Genomic DNA, 6,492 nt, shown 5'->3' with positions numbered 1-6,492 from the left:
AATTAGAAATTGATTTTAGTCTTTTTATCTAAAGAGGTGTCCCAAGAAAACTGACAGATATAATAATCATAACTGTATCAAGCAATTGTATCAGTGCTCATTTCTAAGAGAGTCGAATTTCACGTTGCTTTTTTTTTTTGCGGTACGCGGGCCTCCCACCGCTGTGGCCTCTCTCGTTGCGGAGCACAGGCTCTGGACGCACAGGCTCAGCGGCCATGGCTCACGGGCCCAGCCGCTCCGCGGCATGTGGGATCCTCCCGGACCGGGGCACGAACCCATGTTCCCTGCATCGGCAGGCAGACTCTCAACCACTGCGCCACCAGGGAAGCCCCATTACATTGCTTTTTGTCAACAACTATGATCATCATCTGGTTGTTAAATTGTCTAAAACTTACTGATTTTCTCAAATTTCTGCTTTCTTTGGGAAGATGAGGAAAAGAAAAATATGCCCAAGATAAGCTCCTAGGAATACATTCAACATGGATTAATGAAAATGTAATTCTGTAGACTAAGAAGAAAATAAATGTATGAAAAACCTCACCTAAATCTAATGGAAGGAAAATATCACAAGCTAAGGAATCAATTCTTAACTAGGCTCTGTTAAGACACTTCCATACTGACCTAAATCAAGACAGACTCCCAGACCAGGAAAGTAATATATATTTAAATCCTGAGCCCTCAACGAACATTTTCAGGAAAAAAAAAAAAACCTAAAATTTATTAACACATATTTTAGGCACGGTGTGTTACCTGTGCACAGTGTGTTATTGATCCTGTCAACAACCCAGTGAAGTAAGAGCTATTAACAGGTGAGTAACAGATGAGTAAACTGAGTTTTAGTGAAGGTAAGAAACTTTCCAAAGTTGTTCATCTAGTAGATGGCAGAGACAAGATTCAACCCAATTTTCTGTCTGAACTCCAAAGCCTATGCTCTTTTGTTATGCTGCCTCTATATTTTACATTTCATGGCCTAATATTAATGACAAAATTTACAGAGTCTAATGGAGAGAAGCGTCTTCATTTTGCCTTTGGATTCCTCATCAACATGCTTGAGTAACAGTCAAACGTATGAGCTACAGCCTTGATGTATAAATCTGTTGGGCCTTCAACCCAAGTGGAAAAATGACAACTAGGTCATAGTTCAAAATTTGTGGCTTTTGAATAAAAGAGAAGCATAATATGGCTTTAATATTTTTATTGGTGTTGCTTGATACTATGAATATAACATCCTAGATGGTAATTATTAATGTGATTCTATTTTCACATTGAAAGTTACCTACATAGAAAGTAGGTTCAGTCTCTTCCTTTTTTTTCCCCCATTTACTAAATTGTACATACATAATAAAAACATACTTGAGCTTTTCAAAATCAACTGGAAACATGGAAAATATGCCAGGATTTTGGCTTACAGGCAGAAAGGGCAACTAGTAGAGAGAGACTATACATGATTTCCTTAAAACAATGACTCAGTTTTTGGACTCCAGCTTTGTTTATTTTTCCTTGCCAAACAGACATCATTATTTAGGTCAAACTGTAAGGTGCAAATAACAAGAGCCATTCTTTCTGTTGGAAGATGAAGGATAGACTTCTAGAGTTAGAGGACACCTTAGGATAAACTAGTCTAACTCCATTTTCTTAGAGAAAGAAAAATTATATTTGGAGCTTCTATGCAAAGTGGGAAAGCAACTTCCTTAAAACATATCTGTGTTCTGGCAACATGAGACCCACAGTTTATGGGATAAAATGAAACTTGAAAAGTACTTTAGGTTGTTGTTGAGACATTGGAAACTTTCTATATTGCTGGTAGGAATAAAAAATGGTGTAGCTGCTTTGCAAAAGTTTTGCTAGTTCCTTAAAATGTTAAACATAGAGTTACCATATGACCTGTAATTCCCCTCCTAGATACGTATCCAAGAGAAAGGGAAATATACAGCCAACATAAAAACTTGTACTATGAACAAATATTCACAGAACATTATTTATGATAGCCAAAAAGTAGGGTCGGGGCAACAGATACCCACCAACTGATGAACAGAACTAACTTATTCAGAATAAAAAGAAATGAAATATTCATCCATGCTACAACATGGATGAATCTTTAAAACATATGCTATGTGAAAGAAGCCAGTCACAAAAGATCACATGTTATATGATTCTATTTTTTTTAAACCACAGCATTTCCTTTTTTTTAATATTTATTTTATTCATTTGGTTGCACCGGGTCTTTGTTGCAGCAGGTGTGCTCCTGAGTTGCAGCATGCGAACTCTTAGTTGCAGCATGCGAACTCTTGGTTGCAGCATGCGTGTGGGATCTAATTTCCTGACCAGGGATCGAACCCGGGCCCCCGGCATTGGGAGCGCGGAGTCTTAGCCACTGCACCACCAGGGAAGTCCCTGTATGATTCCCTTTATGTGAAGTGTCCAGAACAGGCAAATCTATAAGGACAGAAAGTACATTAGTGGTTGTTTATGACTGAGAGTGGGGCAGAGGGAGGATGGGAAATGACTACTAACACGTACGAGGTTTCTTTTAGGGGTAATAAAAATAGTCTAGAATTAGATCGTGGTGACAGTTGCACAACTCTGTGAATATACTAAGAACTGTTTAATTATACACTTTAACTGGTTGAAACCATATATTGTATGGTATGTGAATTATGTCTCAATAAAACTGTTTTTTTAAAAAACAAGGAAATGAGGTAGAAAAAAAAGTACCTTAGGTTGTAAATAATCTGTGGCTTTATCCTGTAACAGTTGGGTAATTATTTAGCACAGCAGTGTTGATATTATTAAATTATAAAGTGAGAGAACTACCTGTACTTAGTTTAACAAGTACATGCTTGATTTTCAGAGGGCAAATAATTGTATTAAAAATTGTCTTAATCTCAGTAGGCTCATTAGGGGGAATGAGATAATTTTAGTACTATCACCTACTGTTTCATATACATGTGGACAGAAAGTTATAAGTCTGAAAACACTGTAAACCAGTGGTCTTCTATTCCTCCTCTCATGTAAGTCCACTGAGGTCCCTGGATGGATATCCAGAATTTTCATAGCTTTCATACATTTTTGTTTGTTTGTTTGTTTTTTGCGGTACGCGGGCCTCTCACTGCTGTGGCCTCCCCCGTTGAGGAGCACAGGCTCCGGACGCGCAGGCCCAGCGACCATGGCTCACGGGCCCAGCCGCTCCGCGGCACTTGGGATCCTCCCAGACCGGGGCACGAACCCGCGTTCTCTGCATCGACAGGTGGGCTCCCAACCACTGCGCCACCAGGGAAACCCCATACATTTTTTAACACTAAAGATAACTCTTACATTTATAATTGTAGACCTGAAACAAGGTTTTATGAACATGTCTGACTGACCAGGTTCTAAAAGAGAGCAAATCTTCCAAAAACCAATGAACAGCAGGCCTAAAAGCAGTGGAATATGCTGCCCTTTTTTCTCTGTATTTTATAAGAGTTTGCTGGGAAACTGATCATAGCTACTGGGACTGGTAGATGCATACATACTCAAAACCGAAGGATCAGAGTGACTTGTGTGAGAAGGAGGTGGCACTGATAAAATATGTCTTTGATTACGGCAAAAGGACTACAGTTTTTGCAGGTAAAACAATTTGTAGAAACCAATTTGTAGGGCTCTATTAAGATACACATTTAGAATTTCTAACTAGTTCTTCTATGTACTACATCTGATGTTAATATTGGTATCAAACCATACAGTTTTATTGAGGTACAATCAACATACAATAAGTTGCAATAAGTTTAGTAACTATACCATGACATAAGCATACACCTTTGAAACCGTTACCACAATCAAGATGATAGACATTTCCATCTCCTCTAGAGATTTCTTTCTCTGTCATCCATCCCTCTCTTGACCCCTGCCCCAGGCAAACACTGATCTGATTTCTGTCATGATAGATCAGTTTGCTTTATATCAATGGAATCATACTGCATACACTTTCCTGGTCAAACTTTTCTCATTCAGCATAAGGATTTTAATATCCATCCATGTGTGTGTCAATAGTTTGTTCCTTTTTATTGATGAATAGTGTTCCATGGTATGGATATACTACCATTTTCTACCCATTCACCATTTCATGGACTTCAGGTTGTTTCCAGTTTGTGCAATTACAAATAAAACTGCTATAAACATTTGTGTATAAGTTTTTGTGCAATTATATGCCTTCATTTCTCTTGGGTAAAAACCTAGGACTGGAATGTCTGGGTCATACGAGAGATATAGTTTAAATTTTTAAGTAACTGACAAAATGCTTTCCAAAGTAGATGTATCATTTTGTATTGCAAACAGCAGTGTATGAAAGCTCCAGTTCTTCTACCAACACTTACTATAGCCAGTTTTCATTTTAAGCATTCCAATGGGTATATAGAAGTATCTCATTTTGCTTTTAATTTTCATTTCCCTAATGATTAATGATGTTGAGCATCTTTACACATGCTTATTTGCCATCTGTATATTTTGGGGGAAGAAATGTCTGTTCAAAAATTTTGCCCATTTTAAAACTGGGTTGTCTTATTATTGAGTTGTAAGAGTTTTTAAATATATTCTGATACAAATTCTTTATAGGATATGTTTTGCAAATAATTCTCCCAGTCTATGGCTTGAATTTTCGATTTCTCAGTGGTGTCTTTTAAAGAGCAAAAGTTTTTAATGATGTCTACTTTATCAATTTTTTCTTTATAGCTTGTGTTTTCTATGATCCTTCCTATATAAGAAATCTTTGTCTAACCCAGTCACTAAGATTTTCTCCTATGTTTTTTTGTAGAAGTTTTACACTTTTAGCTCATACATATGTATGTGGTATAAGGTAGAGAACTAGTTTGGGTTTTTTTGCTGCATATGGATATTCAATTATTCAACACCATTTTTGAGAAGATTATTCCTTCTTCCACTGGATTGCTTTGAAAACTCTGTCAAAAGTCATTTAGCCATATAATGTGTGTCTATTTCTGGACTCTATTCTGTTCTATTAGTCTATTCTTCCATTTTTATGCCAATACCACACTATCTTGATTACTATAGCTTTATAATAAGTCTTGATATAAGGCATTGTAAAACTTCCAACTTTGTTTTTCTTTCAAAATTGTTTTGGCTATTTTAGGTCCTTTACATTTCCATACAAATTTCAGAATCCACTTGTAAATTTCCACAGAAAAGCATGCTGGGATTTTCATTGTGATTGCATTGACTCTAGAGATCAATTCAGAGAGGATAAACACCTTAACAATATTGAATCTTCTCACCCATGAAGAAGGTATATCTTTCCATTTACTTAGGTCTCCTTTAATTTCCCTCAGCAATATTTTATAGTTTTCAGAGTACAGATATTGTAATTCTTTTGTTAAATTTATTCCTGAGCATTTCATATTTTTAATATTTTCAATTAATGGTATTTAAAATTTTTTCAATTTCTAATTGTTGCTAGTATATAGAAATACAGTTGATTTTTGTATATAGACCTGTATTCTGCAATCTTGCTAAATTCATTTATTAGTTCTAGTAGGTTTCTTGTTGATTTCTTTAGAAAAACAATTTTATTTCTTTTTTTCCAATCTATACACATTTATTTCTTTTATTTGCCTTATTGCAGTAGCTATGATTTTCAGTAAAATGTTGAACCTAAGTAGTAAGAACAAATCTCTTTGTCTTGTTTCCAGTCTTGAGGGAAAAGCATTGTCTTTCACCTTGAAGTATGATATTGGCTATAGGTTTTCTGTGCATGTCTTTTATTGGTTAAATAAAGTTCCTCTCTATTCCTAGTTTGATGAGAATTTTAGCATGTATGGATATTGAATTTTGTCAAATTATTTTTCTGCATTTATTGAGACAATTATATGATTCTTCTTTTTAAGTCTGTAAAAATTGTGAACTTCAATTGTTTGATTTTCAAATGTTAAACTAATTTCATATCCCTGGGATAAACCTTATTCGGTCATGATGTTTTACCATTTTTATAAATTATTGGGTTTGATTTGCTAGCTTTTTTTTTTTTTTTTTTTTTTTGCAGTATGCGGGCCTCTCACTGTTGTGGCCTCTCCCGTTGCGGCGCACAGGCTCCGGACGCGCAGGCTCAGCGGCCATGGCTCACGGGCCCAGCCGCTCCGCGGGATGTGGGATATTCCCGGGCCGGGGCACGAACCCGTGTCCCCTGCATTGGCAGGCGGACTCTCCACCACTGCGCCACCAGGGAAGCCCCTGCTAGCATTTTTGAATCCATGTTCACAAGGGATATTGGTGTGTAGATTGTAGTTGTTGTTTCCTTGAAATGTCTTTGTCTGATCTGGTTGTTAGGCTAATGCTTGCCTCTGACAATTTCTACCTTCAAATTGTGTGTTTAGACCATTTACATTTACTATAACTATTGACAGGATTGAATTTAAATTTACCACTTTTCTTGTTGTTTTCTATTTGTCTCATCTGTTCTTTGCTTTTTCCCTTGTCCTACCTTCTTTTGGATTAATTAGAATA

The sequence above is a fragment of the Orcinus orca genome, chromosome 2 (assembly GCF_937001465.1).
Source record: "Orcinus orca chromosome 2, mOrcOrc1.1, whole genome shotgun sequence".
Lineage (NCBI taxonomy): Eukaryota > Metazoa > Chordata > Mammalia > Artiodactyla > Delphinidae > Orcinus > Orcinus orca.
This window is presented reverse-complemented; position numbering follows the sequence as displayed.